Here is a 17222-nt window from a genome sequence, read left to right as displayed (position 1 = left end):
CTGAATTTTAATGGAAACACTGCCAATAGCATGGTGGGTAACCTAGGGCAAGTCAGACTTTTTCTTCCTGAAATCACTCTTCTAAAGCTGAGACCGGAAGAGGAACCTGCAGAAGTGCACTGTGACCACAGTTCTTGGCATGAAAGATAAACAATTTGCAGTCTCATGCCAAAAAGCATTTCCTTGCATTTACATTCATTACTTAGAATGATCACATTATTCATTTTTTTCCCCAGCACAGAAATTTGCATTTTGCACAAAATTTGCCTGGTGCAGCAGATCTTTATAGTTATGGAAACTGTCATCATTATCGGAATGTGCTGCTGCTCAACTCCCCAGACATAATTTGATATGGTGAGGAGAACATGACCTGCCTGGCTCTATGGGTGATCATATTTCTACTACTGCAGCAAGCTGGGCTTGTGTATTTTTCCTCACTTCAGTTGTTATTCCCATCGTTCATGTAGGGAGGCACTTTGGCTTTTGAAACACTACATTTCTCAATACTTAAGCACAATTTCTTGTCCTTATTTTTCAGAACCCATTAAATATAATGGTCAGAACCTAGAAAATCTTATGTGCTAGATTTCTACCCTGTATGATTCTTTTCATCCATGCTTTGCACTTACGTAGGAATATACATAATTTGGTCTGAAGAAGTATAGGAACAGTTGAGCACATTACTTCACCATTGGAAGAATAGGAACCAGGGAAAAACATCAGCCTCTGCCACTTGGAGCACTAGAGGATGACGGAATGTCTTGTATATGCGGTCAACTGTTCAGGATTTACTACTCAATTGGTTGTTCACAATCAGGGAAATGATTGGCTTCTTGGTTGTTTGTTGAAATTTCTTTCTTTATATGGTTAAATTATTTTGTTTTGATAAAAATAAAACTTAAAATGCAAATGTCTCATGTGATTTGTTAACATTTTAACCAAACCCCCTGCAAATCATATCCTTTATGAATTGGACATCTGATTGTTCCTAATCATTGACCCAATGCCTCGTTGGCCATATTGGTATCCCATTCCACGCAACAAAGGGATTAGGTCATGTCAAATGATCTCACTTTCTTGTGGTGCTTCCTTTTCACACATAGCTTGTTTGTCATTATCTGCCATATTTTATAGTCTGTAACTTAGGAATCTGGTTTTAGATTCTTAAATGTAGCGAAACTTTGAAGCCACAGGAAGGCATGAACCACAGTGCAATAATCCAGAATCTTTTTCCCTTGGATTCGATGTTTTCTGGACATTTAGCATTATTCATTAACAGAGAAAACATCCTTAAATCAAAATCATAGCTTCTTATGAAGGTGATTTATGTACTCCTTGCAAGAATAAGTAGACTTACTTTTACAGCCCAACACAATATTATTTGTCTATTTACATACCTCTTGAAGACACTTGAAGTCAGTGGGGCACAATTCATTGGAGGGAAAAGTGGGATTGAGGATATGGAAGGAACAGATATACTAATTGATGGCTCTTAATAGCTTTTTTTCCAAACTCATCAAACTGTAATCATCATTATTATAATTAATCTATTTGTTCCAAACTTCAGTCATTTGAGAACCATCTTAATGCTTTTTGCCATAGGTATCAAGATGCCACATGTGGGTATGTTATTTACTTAATACTTTTATTTAAGTTATTTCTGTTAAAGAAGCAATTATTGCTCTAAGCAATAATGTCTATGAAAACTTGTTGAATTTTCTAGTTATTTTCGAATATGCATTAAAATGTAGTAAAACTGTTAAAAATTGTTCATGTGCCAGTTAAATATCATCTTCATATTACCAGTGGTGTACCCAGTGCACTTGGGGAAACATCAAGCTAACCTAAACGGTATATTTCCTGTTAGGTTCCCTAGTTATCCTAGCTCCTGTGAAGCAGAGCTCTGTCTCCATTTTTTCTCCAAGACAATAGAACTGATGACCACAAATAGAATTGTGTGTTCCTTGGATAAGTTTCTTTGGTCAAACTGTACAGTTAAATAATAGACATTTCAAATCAAAGGATTTTGGTCTCAAAGGAATAATCACATAATGTTTTGTTGCATAAATATGTTTTTTTGTTTGTTTTGATGTTTTGAGTGTTGGCTGATTAGTCAGTGAGTGCAGAATGATGTATGGGAATGCATAGTTAGGAATTCATGCCCAACCAGAAGCACTGACGTAAGTTCTGCTGAAATAACTGCCTCCGTACTTCTAAATGTGAGGGAAATGGATTTGGCTGTACTAAGAACCACAGAGAGCAACTTTCAAGTCTCCTTAGTGTCAGCTTGTTGATCTTTGAGCGGTGTATGCAGAAAGAATTGCTCAGTGGCATCTAGGACCTTTGTTTCCAGCGGTGACAGACACAGTCTGCCTTCAGTTTCCTTCAGTTTCTGCCAGAGGCAAATTCAACAGCCGCTACCATTGAGCATCTTGGGATTAGTCCATGGCTATTTCAGCCCAGAAATAGGTGAGTTATTTTTCTGTGTAAGGTATGAGTGAATGAATATCTCATTCCTATTGGGAATGAGAGGTTTTGTACCTGCAGCACCTGGGAAAGAGTGGCCCAGTTCCGTCTGTGGCCACAGAGATCTGGTTGCCTTCTGTGCGTATATTGCGTGCAATGGGGTATAACGCAGCAGGATTGAGGCCTCTTGGCTCCATCCTACATGAAAGGCCAGATATCTAGCCCTGCTTTTTCTACATGATGTGTAAACCACAAATGCGAATAGTCTATTTGGACATATTTGCCTGAAGGAACCCTCCTTAAACACACACACACACACACACAGACACACACACACACAGAACATATTGAAAACTTCCTCAAAAGTCCTCCCCTTGTTAAAATAACTGGGTGGACTAGGGCCGATGAGTTAGGAAATGAGATGACTATGTATATGGCCCAAAAGGGAGCTCCTTGGAGGCAGAGCCCATGGTGTCTTTATCTTGGTTTTCTTAGCTGCTGGAAGAGTGCCTGGCTCATAGCAGGCATTAGTGCACTTTTGCTGAGTGAACAAATGAAAATGGCTCACCGAGAGTAAACAGGGAAGAAAGAAAGAGTCTAAGATAAAAAATATAGCCCAACTCCTTCCTTTCTTTTTTTTTTTTTTTTTTTTTTTGTTGTTGTTGAGATGGAGTCTCACTCTGTTGCCCCAGGCTGGAGTGCAGTGGTGCGATCTCGGCTCACTGCAACCTCCACCTCCCCGGTTCAAGCAATTCTTCTGCCTCAACCTCCCGAGTAGCTGAGATTACAGGTGCATGCCACCACACTGGGCTAATTTTTGTATTTTCAGTAGAGATGGGTTTCACCATGTCCTTAAACCAAAATCATAGCTTCTTATGAAGGTGATTTATGTACTCCTTGCAGGAATAGGTAGACTTACAGCCCAACACAATATTATTAGTCTATTTACATACCTCTTGAAGCACTTAAAGTCAGTGGGGCACAATTCATTGGAGGGAAAAGTGGGATTGAGGATATGGAAGGAACAGATATACTAATTGGTGGCTCTTAATAGCTTTTTTTCCAAACTCATCAAACTGTAATCGCCGTTATTATAATTAATCTATTTGTTCCAAACTTCAGTCATTTGAGAACCATCTTAATGCTTTTTGCCATATGTATCAAGATGCCACATGTGGGTATGTTATTTACTTAATACTTTTATTTAAGTTATTTCTGTTAAAGAAGCAATTATTGCTCTAAGCAATAATGTCTATGAAAACGTGTTGAATTTTCTAGTTATTTTCGAATATACATTAAAATGCAGTAAAACTGTTAAAAATTGTTCATGTGCCAGTTAAATATCATCTTCATATTACCAGTGGTGTACCCAGTGCACTTGGGGAAACATCAAGCTAACCTAAACGGTATATTTGCTGTTAGGTTCCCTAGTTATTCTAGCTCCTGTGAAGCAGAGCTCTGTCTCCATTTTTTCTCCAAGACAATAGAACTGATGACCACAAATAGAATTGTGTGTTTCTTGGATAAGTAAGTTTCTTTGGTCAAACTGTACAGTTAAATAATTGACATTTCAAATCAAAGGATTTTGGTCTCAAAGGAATAATCACATAATGTTTTGGCCGGGCTGGTCTTGAACTCCTGACCTGAAGTGATGCATCCACCTCAGCCTCCCAAGGTGCTGGGATTACAGGCGTGAGCCACCACACCTGGCCGCAACCCCTTTCTTTATGAAGATCCATCTCATTATCAGAGATGAACAATGGCATTATTCATCCATTTCTGAATTTAGCAACTATTTCCCATTACTTACTCCATCTTGTTAGTTCAGCCAATATTTGTTGAGTGCTTAAGTCTGTAGCAGGCACATGAGGATATAGGAGTGAAAAAGACATACAGGATCCATGGAGCTTTTATTTGGGGGCGGGGGAGGAAGTGTCATTTCAGGAGTCAGGCAGACACATACGTAAACTACATAATATCAGATGGTGCGAAGGGTGAAGAATGTGAAGGGAATGTAAGAAAGTGTATCTTTACCCTAATTCAAAACAATGCAAATAAAATGTTTAAAGATTGTCCTCAGTAGAGTAGAAGAAATCATTCTGTGCCTTAAGATGCGGCTCCTCCTCTGTTTCATGCCAGCAGCCTCATTTCTCCTTACGTGGAGCACAGAAGCTTGAAAGATGCTTTCCACTAGTCTTGTGCTTATAGTTTTTATTATCCTCCTGGTAGCTCCAATCCATGTCAGTGTCTTCTCTACCTGAGCATGGTAACTTGGGACTACTTTTGCTAAAAGGTAATTTCCAGGCACCTCAGCAGAAAGGAAATGAATGCATCTTCGATCCCACATAGCAGAGAAACCCAGGTCGACACTATTTTAGACCTAACTTCCTTGGGAGGAACCATCAAATATTTGATGCCTGATGTCATTCCCAAATTCTTTTTCTCAAGAAAGATTAAGATATCATGCTTTAAGGCAGTGTTTCTCAGAGGGGGCAATTTTATTTCCCAGGCATCTGTATGCAGAGGGCAGGGATTCTGCTCAACATCCTGCAGTGCATAACACAAGGCAGTTCCCATAACAAAGATGTATCCAGTCTATAGTGCCAGTGGTGCTGAGGTTGAGAAGCTCTGGTCTCGGGAGTTAGGGTGACAGTGTAGTGCCGGCCCCAGAAACAGCTCAGCCCTCATGCTGATGATGAAACTGGAGTGGAGAGAAAGACGTATCCTGGCAGGACCAGAGGCAGAGTCCAGGGCCCATAGTCCGGTATTTCTTCACAGCTGCATTAGGACATGTTTCTAGAGCCTACACACAGCAGGACACTAATTGGTGAAAATTTAATTAAACCCCAAAATCATCGCCCTGCCCTGCTCCATTCTACCTCGAGGAGAAAGAGCCAGGAGAAAGGATGACACCTCTATGGGAATAGATGCTGTTTGGTGCTTTACCATCCCCAAGCACACCTGAACACTGAGTAGACACTAAGGAAATATTTACATAGGGAAGGATAGGGTTTTGCTGTGAAAGTAGATGCAACCCAAATGCTCTGCAAACTTCTATAGCCAACTGGAATGAAAAAAGAATGAACATCAATGCTGGGCGTCAAATGGAGAAAATCGAGAGCGCTTGTTTGCACCTTCTTCCTTTTAGGGGATATCGAGGACCAGGGGGTTTTGCCCAAGCTTGAGTCAGAGGCAAAGTGGTGACTGACACCAGGACTTCACCACTAAACTCCAACATTTTTGCCATGACACCACCACTTTCTGCTTCCAGAATTTTCCATTATGCTCTACCGTCTTTGCTAGAAGTGGAAAGAAGAACATTTTTATCAAGGGTTTGAAAATTTTGATGACTTTTTGGCTAACTGAAAATTACCCAGAAAATCAAATTATCTAGACTGCTCATCCCCCAAATGTTCTAGTTAATCAAGGTTTGATTGTGTTTGTTTTGCGAAAAGAAAACTTCTCTCCTAAGACATTTAGACTCGAATAGATGTGCCCGGCGCCTATGTGGTCTCATAATTTACGCAATTGAGTTGCTGTTCCGTGGGCAATTTGGCAGGGATCACAGGCATAGATAAAGAAGATGTTGACAGCAAAAAAGACACCACCAGAAAGCCTTTGGAAGACAAACACTTCACATCTTCAATTATAAGACAACCTGATGCAGAAAGAGAATAAATTAATTTAAAAACCTCCTGCACGAAGAAAATAATGGAAAAATACGTCACAAGTAGTTATCCCTTTTGTGCTAAAAACAAGTGATTTGGAGAAAATAACTGCATGGGGCTGAATGTGTTAGTCTTATAATCTTCTTCTAGTTTTAAATTCTTAGGGGAGAAACAGAGAATAAGAAAAAAGAAGCTTTCATTGTTGCAACAAACATTTATTGGATATTTAGTATGTTGCCAGGCACCAGGCTACACTTTCTGCGACTTTTTCTACTCTTAAAATTACTTTCAATCATGTGAAAGAAACTTCTAGATGTCTCATTACTGATTCCAACAGTGGCTCTAGAAAGGCCATTTTTTTCTGAGGTTTTTGCAAAAACTGTTTTGGCTCAACTTAGAAGTGCAGCTGGGAATATCACTTGGGGTTTTTCTCCCTGGGAGCCTGAGTTCTCTGCGATTGGTTTATCCTAAGGTTTGGGGGCCACCCATTTGCAAGGAGAGGGCCTTAGATTACTAGAGATTATGAATATTTCAGGTTGAGTTCTCTGGGAAGTAGGCTCTGAAATGGAGCTCGGGGTGCCAGGGGTTTATTAGGGAGTTACCATGGACATCCACATCTGTGTAGAGGAGGAGGAAGTGGATACAGGCAACAGCAGCCTTGGCTAACCCATGGGATGCTCTGCAGCTAGAATGGGCCTTTAAAGTTGGCTAGACCAGGACTTTAGACTCCTGCATTCATCAGTCACTGGATGTGGGCTGCCTGGGGCTACCTGAGAAAGTTGTGACCTTGGGGGAGGCAGCTCTCTGCAACTGAAGCAATCTCTGAAGGGACAGATTGCTGAAGGCTGCTTGCTGACAATCTTTCACTAAAGGGGCTCTGGGTGGCTTATCACAGCATTCACTACTGTGAGGCTCCATTGAGGACTGGCCTGCCTTCCTGCCTTCCTTCCTTCCTTCCTTCCTTCCTTCCTTGTTTCCTTCCTTCCTTCCTTTCCTTCCTTTCTCCCTGCCTCCCTCTTTTCCTTCCTTCCTTTCCTCCTTCCTTTCTTCCTCCTTCCCTCCCTCTTTTCCTTCCTTCTTTTCTTCCTTTCTTTCCTCCATTCTTCCTTTCTTCCTTCCTCCCTTCATTCCTTCCCTCCTTCTTTCCTTCCTTCCACTCTCCCTCCCTCCTTTTCTTCCTTATTTTCTTCCTTTCTTTCCTCCATTCTTCCTTTCTTCCTTCCTTCCTCCTTTCATTCCTTCTCTCCTCCTTTCCTTCCTTCCTTCCTTACTTCCTTCCTTCCTCCCTTCCCTCCTTCTTTCTTCCTTCTTCCTTCTTTCTTTTGTTCCATCCATGCATCCAACAAGTATTTATTTTGTGTCTGCCATCTGCCAGGCACAACCTGATGGAGAAGATGTCATTAAACAAAATATTATACATTATTTATTTACAACTTGATACATACTAGAAAGAGACCACACCAAGTGAGATGAGAGAAGATAACTGGGGGAACCAGGAACCAACAGAATCAGGGAATGTTTAGGCTGAACTAAACATTAATGAATTAGGATGAAAGAGAAATGAGTTTTCCAGGTGGAGGGATCTTTGAGTTGGAGGAATTGGCAGCACAATGGGGGTGGCCCAGGGATAGTGGGGAGGGGAGAGAAGGAAGAGATGAGACAAGATCTGGGGATTGCACAGGCAGAGCTCAGGAGTTTCATCCTAAACACTGGAACCAAAAAATCTATACTGTGTCTGGAGATCTAGAAATGAGGTTCTGCTGGGACCAGAAAGCTAGAAGTTAGTTTAAAATTTAAATGTACACTCCTACCTACAAGGTTTATCTTATTCTTGAAAATGGGAGCTAACTAAAATTAAAATAGCTTCATTCAGTGTGAGCTGCACAATATTCCACACAGACTCATTGGGTTTTTGTCTCAGCATCCCATTTTCCTGAGCTTTGTAATTCTCAAACCTCATCTCCACGGAATAATCCAAACTGTGAAATGAAACACTTAAAGGGCCAGTCAACCATAAGATTTGAGAACAGCAGTCCATTAACCCTTGGATAAAGGAGTAGGTGACTTGAATCATCTTGTAATTTTTGCCTTCATGTAGGTGAAAAGATAAAAAAGTCTCAAGACCACATCCAGATGAGTCCAAATATCTGCTGAAAACTGTTGTGTCTATGGAATTTACAGAGAAAGAAGTTTCTCTTCTGACTTATTTAGAAACAGAATTTTATTTTTTCTTATTTTTTTCAAATAGATAAGATGGTAAATTTTATGTTATATGAATATATGTGAATATATATGAACATATATATAATATATATTTTACCATTTTATCCACTTTTAAGCATATAGTTCAGTGATATTAAGTATATTCATATCATTGCAAAACCATCCATCTCCAGAACTCTTTTCATCTTGCAAAACTGAAGCTTTGTAATCTTTTAAACAACTCCCTGATCCCTCCTTTCAGGAAGGGTTGACCTCCCTCTCCTTTCAGGAAGGAGGGGTTGGGGAGTTGTTTAAATTATTTCCCTGGAAACCCCCATTCTACTTTCTGTCACTAAGAATCTGACAACTCTACGTCCCTCATGTAAATGGCATCATATAGAATTTGTCTTTTTATGACTGGATTATTTCACTTAGCATAATGTTCTCAAGGTTCATCCACATTATAGCATATGTCAGAACTTCCTTTCTTTTAAAAATTGAATAATATACCATTGTGTGTATATACTGCGTTTTACCATTCATCTGTTGATGGACAATTGGGTTGATCTTCATTTTCATGATTGTGAGTAATGCTGTGAACATGGATGTACAAATATCCTTTCGCTTTCAATCTATTTGTGTCTTTGGATCTAAAGTGAGTCTCTTGTAGACAACATATAGATAGATCATGTTTTTAATGCACTTTGTCAATCTCTTTGATTGGAGTGTTTATGCGTTTACGTTTAAAGTAATTACCAACAGAATCTACCATTTTGTGATTTGTTTTCTATATGCCTTATAGCTTTTTTTGTCCCTGATTTCCTGCATTACTATCTCTTTTGTGTTGAGATATATATGTTTTATAGAGAGGGTCTCCCTCTGTTGCCCAGGCTAGAATGCAGTGGTGCAATCACAACTCATTACAGCCTCAATCTCCTGGGCTCAAGCTATCTTCTCACCTCAGCCTCCTGAGTAGCTGGTACCCCAGGCATGTACCACCACACCCACCTATTTTTTTATTTAATTTTTTTTTTTTTTGTACTGAAAGTGTCTCCCTGTGTTGTCCAGGCTGGTCTCGAGCTCCTCTTGCCTTGGCTAGGATTACAGGCTGGAGCCACTGCACCCCACCTGTTTTGGTTTTTTGCAGTGAAATGTTTTAATTCCCTTCTCATTTTCTATTTTTTTCTTTTTAAATTTCTGTTTCCAACTTTTGCTTCAGATTCAGGGGATACATGTGCAGGTTTGTTACATGAGTAAATTGTGTGTCATGGGGGTTTGGTGTACAGATTATTTTGTCACCCAGGTAATGAGCACAGTACTTGATAGGTAGTTTTTCCATCCTCACCCTCGTTCCACTCTCCACTCTCAAGTAAACCCTGGTGTCTATTGTTCCTTTTTTTGTGTCTATGTGGACTCAGTGTTTAGCTCCCACTTATAAGTGAGAGCGTGTGGTATTTGGTTTTCTGTTCCTGTGTTAATTTGCTTAGGGTAATGGCCTCCAGCTCCATCTGTATTGCTGCAAAGGACATGATTTCATTCTTTTCTATGGCTGTGTAGTATTCCATGGTGTATATGTACCACATATTTTTTATCCAGTCTACTGTTGATGGGCATCTAGGTTGATTCCGTGTCTTTGCTACTGTGATTCATGCTGTGATGAACATACGCATGCATGTGTCCTTATGGTGGAATGATTTATATTCCTTTGGGTGTACGACCAGTAATGGCACTGCTGGGTCAAGTGGTAGTTTTGTTTTAAGTTCTTCGAGAAATTTCCAAACTGTTTGAGGAAGAGAATTTAAAGGAGTTGGGATCTGATAAAATTTTAGAAACTTTGATTCATATTTGGTGTTTCTCACCGCCACTCTCTACCCCCATCTTGTTGTCTCTCACTTACTCTTCATTCTGAGAGAATGGTGGAGGAGCATTTGAAAAACACACCTCTTCTGTCTTGAGGAAGAACAGGCTGTAACAACTTTGCAATCTTGCTTGGGCTTCACTCGGAACTCCTCACCTGCTGGGGCTGCTTTATTTTGTTCATCAGTTGTGGTCCTTATTTAACATAAATTTGAAAAGCTTAACCTTTTCAATTAGTAGCTGGGCTCTCCCCCATGGAGATCATCCAATTAAACACCCAGTTCCTGGGTTGGTGTCTACGAGTTGTCTTTTATTTGGTTCTTATGAAAAAGGTCCATATCCAAGAAGGAGCACATCAGGGAAAAGCACCTCAAAATGTCCTGTCCTGAAAGTGTCTTCAGAAGATAACACTTCAGGCTTGGAGCTTGGGAACAGAAGGTGCCTATTGGTCTTTAATTAAGGAAACTGTTGCAAATGAAGGGCATTTAACATCTTAAACCACCACTGGCTCAAAGGCAGCATGAAGCCTGCGGGTAACAACGATGCATTTGTTGTCCCAGCTGTCCTGGTACCTGCATTGGCCTATACAGCTGACCTACAGCGAAATGCTTCCCAGCAGGGGAGATTATAAGTGATCTTGGACTCCCTGGGCTGTGACAACTCAATTTTCACAAGTGGCAAAGAAAGTCAAGCCGCTGTCCCCTCCCGTGGGACACATCTGCCATAATAACAGAGCTGGAGAAGAAGCAGTCCTCTGTTCAGAGAGACCCCTAGACATGGGGACATGCAAGGAATGCTGAAGAATCAGAATGTCATTGTGCAGATCTCCTTACTATCTCATCTGGGGGAGAAAGAGCCTATAAGGAGGATGGAGCAGGAAAAAAACCCGCTACAGATTGTGCTCTGATTTTATAACCAGATTGTTGGAAATCACTGACAGATTGAATAAAATAATATGCTTTGGAACAGCAGGGAACATAAAGGTGGAAATTTAATTGACTTCTATCCTAAACCTAGGAGCTAGGGGGTAGGGGAAGCTGTATTATTAATCACCACTGTGGTCACGCCTGGTGGTTTCATGTGCCGTGAGAGGAAATGGTAGCTTTCAATTACATACATACGAATTTCAAATGACTACCTGGTGTACCAGAGAGGAGAAAGCGTGCAGACCAGGAGCTGTACCCCATGTGTGTATGCACTTGAGCAGAACCACACCACCCTGTAGAAAATGCAATTAGAGAACGGGGGCGGGGGGCAGTGAGTGCTATGTGGCGGGGAGCAGTGAGTGTCATGGAGGAGGGAGCGGTGAGTGCCATGGAGGGGGGAGCGGTGAGTGCCATGGGGGGGGAGCGGTGAGTGCCATGGGGGGGGGAGCGGTGAGTGCCATGGGGGGGCGGTGAGTGCCATGGGTGGGGGGTAAAGCCGTAATCTGTGAGGGCCCCACCTTGTCTGTTCTCTTTGAAGCACATGTTCTTTTTCTTCATGCAAAGTGCTTGCAGTAGCCCTGGCCTGAATGGATTTCAGATCTGCATTGAATATGAAATACCTCTGGATGCATTCAACCATTTTCTACCCTGAAAGTCAGAGGGACAAAAGGTGGATTGTGTGTGGCCTTAAATGATATTTCAGGAGTTCACTAAATGTCAGGATAAGATTAGGGGTAGCCTAGGAAGGGAATCCTCCTAATTAATGGGAATTCTTTAGCATATGGTGTTGCAAGATCCTCCTTTGTTAAGCTTCCAGAGTTTTTTCCTCTAGTGTTCAAACAAAAGGCAAGATTTTTGTGTTGGGGTTGATATAAGAATTATTGAGGTTTTTCTTTAACAAGAAATACTTTTACTTTCACGGAGAAGAGACCCCCCCACCCCCCAAAATTTAAAAAAAAAACAACTTTGTCTTGCTTATTTGCACATTGAGTAGCTACTGTGAGTCCAACCTGTGCTGGACATCAGAGTCCTAGAGGTCAATAAAGACGTGTCCCCGGTCTCAGAAAGTGTATTTCAGTCCCAGTGTCGGCACACAATAAGGTCTGCTGCATTATATTGCCTAAGCTGGAACTGTTGCATGTTCATTGATTGATTCAACAAGCCTTTCAAAGGCCTCATATATGCAGACTAATAGTCAACTAGCCACCAGATTTAAAAAAAAAAGGATTGGATTAGAATCAATTCTATCACTGGATTAAAAAAAGGATTGAATTAGAATCAATTCTATCTCTGACTAAAACACGCGGGCTTTTTACTCAGACAGTCCTGGACTTGAGTCTGGCTCTGCTATGAATCTGTCTGGCTTTGCAACTTCTCCATGCCTCAGTTTTTCCTTCTATACAATGGGGACAGGAAGAACCATCTCCCAGGTTTGTTGCATTAAATGAAATACTAATGCCTACTGTTTAGTACTGTTCTGAGTGCTTTGCATCTACTGTTAAATATTAATGACTTATTTCCCCAGCTGCTTCTGATTGAACCTGGAGTGTTTATTCATGATTTGGGGGCAGTACTGCTCTTTGATACCTTAAAAGTGATTGAGAAACCCAAAGAGTTCCTGTTACACAGTCTCTATTACAAAATAGCTACCCATATTTATTGTATTATAAATTAAAATGGAAAGCATTTGAAACTACTTGTTAATTCATTAAAATATAACAATAATAAACCCATTACATGTTTTAAAATAGAAAACATTTTTCAGAACAAGGATTTAGTAAAAACAGGGGCATTGTTTTCCACATTCTGTGTATCTTCTTTCATGTCTGTTGTAAATCACATTTTGTGTAGTCTCTCAAAAACTCCGCTGTGAGCTCCTAAGAGAATCTGAGTATAAAAGGCCAATTACATCTTAGCATTATTGTGACGATCATGAGCCAAACTCCTTGACAGGGACTGGGGGACCTCAGGTCACACCTTGAGCACCCCTGTATTAAGTCACTTGCTCCTCAACACAACCCTCCAGGGTAAGTGCTATTTTCATTCCCATTTTATAGATGGGGAAATAGAGGCACAAACGTTTAAGGAGGTTGCCCAAGGCTATGCAATTAAGAATAGCAGAGCTGGCACTGAGGCCCAGGTGGCTGTCCTCAGGGTCTGTGTCCCCACCACCACACCATGGTTCACGCAGAGAACTCAGAACACTGCCGGCCACAGGAGGCTCTGGGCAAACATGAGCAGCTGGACGTCCTTCTGTGATGAAGGTGATATCACCCCATTCTCTGGCGGTCAGTGCACTTCCTACCGAAGGCACTGGCATAGCTCTTTGAAATCCACGTACAGGACTTTGGAAATAGCCACTCATAATCTGAACATTTCTTTGATTGCCTGAGTGTTCATTCTAAAGCATCTACAGGGCCTGCAGCCACTCATAGAGGAAGACTATGTCTGTCTGATCACCTAGAAACCATTAGAATGCCCCGGCTATCAGGGCAGCTCTCCTCACCTTGTGGTGAGGTCAAACCATCATGCACATTTGCAGACAACAAAGAAAGCAGGTACATTGAAGGGAGAATGTGGAAAATATAACTTCAGCGTAGACTTCTCCTGCTTTATCTAATGTGACCAAAAAGGTTGGGAGGTGATTGAAATAACTTGCATATGGGACTACACCAGGAGGCCGAGCAGACACAGGAGTGTTTCTCACTCTTAAAAAAAAAAATCCATCTACCGTTTACTCTTTTCGGCTCAAAATACTCCGCAGACTTTGCAACTTACCTCTTCCCATTTGCCCGTCAAAAAGCGGGGGGGAAAAAAAGAAGTGGGGGAAAGCCACATTAGAATTCATGGGAAGAAATGAGATTGTTTTTAAGACACAGGCAGATGGATTTCTTTGTTTAATTAGCATCAGTGAATTATTAATTCAGTGCAAAAAAGCATAGCTCTTTGTCATATAAAAAATCATCAATACCACAAGAGACCCTCACAAGCCAGGATGATGATAACTTACTTATATTTGCACAATGCTTTGCAATTTACAAGGCCCTGTTCTGTACTTCACGGATTTAACTGTTAACTGTGTGGAATGGAGTTTTTGCTCTGGCTGGAGCCAGCAAGACAGCACAGAGATTTTACTTCCTCATCATCACACCCCAAATTATGGAGAAACACTCCAGATTTAATCAGAAGTGCCTGGGACAAGAAGTCATTAATATTCAACAATTTTTAAAATTGCATTCCCAAACTATGTCAAACTTTTTGAGAATTCACCTTGAAGAATCAAGAGGTGCAGGCCCAGCTCTGGGGAGTGATCCAAGCAGGGTCTTCTGTGAGCTTCATTCTTTTCCTTAATTGGATGGAGCTATTCACTACGGTGAGGTGACCCATCTGCTCTGATTTGCTTAGGACTTCCCCACTTTTAGCACTGAAAGTCCAGTGTCCTGGGATCCCCCACTTCTGAGTCCCAGGCAAACCAGGATGATTGGTTATCCTACATGCGACAAATGCCTGAAAGCATCACATACTACAAGTCCACACCCCTCTTTTCTTCATCTCCGTGGTTTTTCTCCTGGCAGAGTTGCTTGGAGCTTCACATTTGACAAGTGCATTTGGTTTTGCTGGCCAGGGCTGGCCTTACAGCCTAACCCAGGACCCGCGCACCTCCAGTCTTCCTTTCCCAGCTCTGTCAGAGCAGTGGGGCACACTCATCCTCTTTGGGGGATATCCCCTTAGTGTGTCAGTCACTACGAGAGCCAAGGGGCAGTAGAGGTTCTTGTTCCTTCTCTGCCTCCCTGTGGCAATGGCTCAACCACCTGTCTTTGCTTGGCCAGTCTTATACTCTCAGTGAGGACTTGGAATCTTGGGAGTGACAGGTAAAGACTTGGGGACCACTAGAGCCTGCTCATGACATTGCAGTGGAGTTCTGAGGGTGCAGCAGAAGAGCCAGCTGTGGTGTCCGGATTCATGGTCTCTGTAGCGACTCAGCTTCCCTGGAACTGGCTTGCTTTCTGAATCTGATGCACCAACATTTTTGTCAGTTCTGTGAGCTCATTGATGTCCTGCTGATCCATTCCTTCAATGCTTAAACTAGCTGGAGTCAGTTCTGATGGCTGCAACTTAGAACCCTGCCAGCTATGCTGGGTCAAGAATGGTAACATTATCCATCTCCACCAACTAGTTTTATCTATCAATTTATCCATCCACCCATCTATCCATCCATCCAGTCATCCATCCTTCTATCCCCATTAATATCCTACCCCAGTCCCTTTCCCCTCTGCCCCACTGACCACCATACAGATGCGTTAATCATTTGTTTTCCTTTTTGCAAAATGTGTGTTATTGCTTTGTATGCATATACCCATAGATATACAAATATTAAGTGTATCTCTTGATGGACCTCACTTATGTCTATACTCACAGCCACCAACAAGATCAGGATACAGAAGACATCCAGCACCCAGAAAGGTCTCTCATGCCCCATCAGTTCATTACTATCCCCCCCATCCAGAAGTAACCACTTTCTGACGTCTATCACCACAGATAAATTTTGGGCATGTATTTTTTATGTACATACATGATCTTGTTATATATCTTGCCTGTTTCTTCATATTTTTCAAGCCCTATGTTGTTAAAACCCAATGTGTTGCTAGGTTTTCACCTTGGCAACTCCTGACTTCTAACTCATGTGTACTACTCAGCAGGCAGGCTTCACCTGCTCAGCCTCGTCCATCCCCCAAGCTGCCTCCACTGCCGGTCACGGCATTGTGGTCATCTCCAGAGTCGTCATATGTGGGAGTCTGCTGGATTTCTCAGTTTGCCGACACTCCAGAAGGTCAAGTTTTAAACCTGGGGGATGTGGGGGAGGGAGATTAATGGGTGAGCCTTTTTTTTGTATTATGTCCTTGATGTTTTTGCTGAATCTTCAGTACCTCCCAGACAAGGGTGGCATGGCCACGTTCTGGATCTAGAATGCTCCTCCCAGCCTTCAATCTGATGCATGGCGCCTCCCACTTCCTCTTAGGCGTGCTGCAGGATGACACACTAATGAGCCACAAGAAGGTCAAGTGTGTTCACTGGTCCTTCCTGTGAGGGGCTGCTCATCCTTCCTGACACTAAGCAGCCTAGAAATCCTAAGAAAAGTCTTTAAAGAAAGCCACAGAGAGGAAACAAAAGTGAGGGAGAGTAAAGCCAAGTTTGCCTGTAAAATCTTTCATGTTTTCTCATTATGTGTCATCCGGCTGGGAACATGGTTCTCACAGCCCAGGAGGGCACAACTTGTTTTTATTTGGCTTCAGGGGCTTCCAGTTTGTGAAAGAGTTTCTGGGAGTGTTGCAGAAATGTGTTTTCTCTGTGGAGCCAAAAGTTTGTGGACAAAATAGACCGAAAGACAAAGACTGTGGAAGTGTCTGACCCACCCCGACGGAGCCGACCTGCTTAGGAAACAGAAAATCCTTCTCATCCTGTGCAATTTTAGGAAGATCAAGAAGGCTGTACTGAGGAGGATTTCATAGCTGAAGCTGATACAAAAAGAAAATAAATGAATGAAAGAAAATAATCACTGTCATCTGAGTACAGCATGAAAAATATCAACATGACCCTGATTTCATAACTCAAACCAGATGAAAAAAAACTTCACACCCAACCCCATACCAATTCCTCTGATTTCTTTCTTTTTTTTTTGTTTTCTTGAGACAGAGTCTCACTCTGTTTCCCAGGCTGGAGTGCAGTGGCGCGTCTCGGCTCTCTGCAACCTCCGCCTCCTGAGTTCAAGAATTCTCCTGCTTCAGCCTCCCAAGTAGCTGGGATTACAGGCACCTGCCACCACGCCCAGCTAATTTTTGTATGTTTAGTAGGGACAGGGTTTCGCCATGTTGGCCAGGCTGGTCTCTAGCTCCTGACCTCAAGTGATCCACCGATGTCAGCCTCCCAAAGTGCTGGGATTACAGGTGTGAGCCAATTCCTCTGATTTCTAATCAATTTTTGTGAGGTGGCATTAACAGAGTTCGTGGAGGTGGAGGAGGGACTGTGACAGTGGAACCAGCTCCAAGGCACACAGCTGCTAGGAGGGACAGTGGGGGTGATGGGCCCAGGCTCCAGAGTTAAG

The sequence above is a fragment of the Hylobates moloch genome, unplaced genomic scaffold (assembly GCF_009828535.3).
Source record: "Hylobates moloch isolate HMO894 unplaced genomic scaffold, HMol_V3 SCAFFOLD_32, whole genome shotgun sequence".
Taxonomy (NCBI): domain Eukaryota; kingdom Metazoa; phylum Chordata; class Mammalia; order Primates; family Hylobatidae; genus Hylobates; species Hylobates moloch.
Note: the sequence above shows the minus strand (reverse complement) of the source record.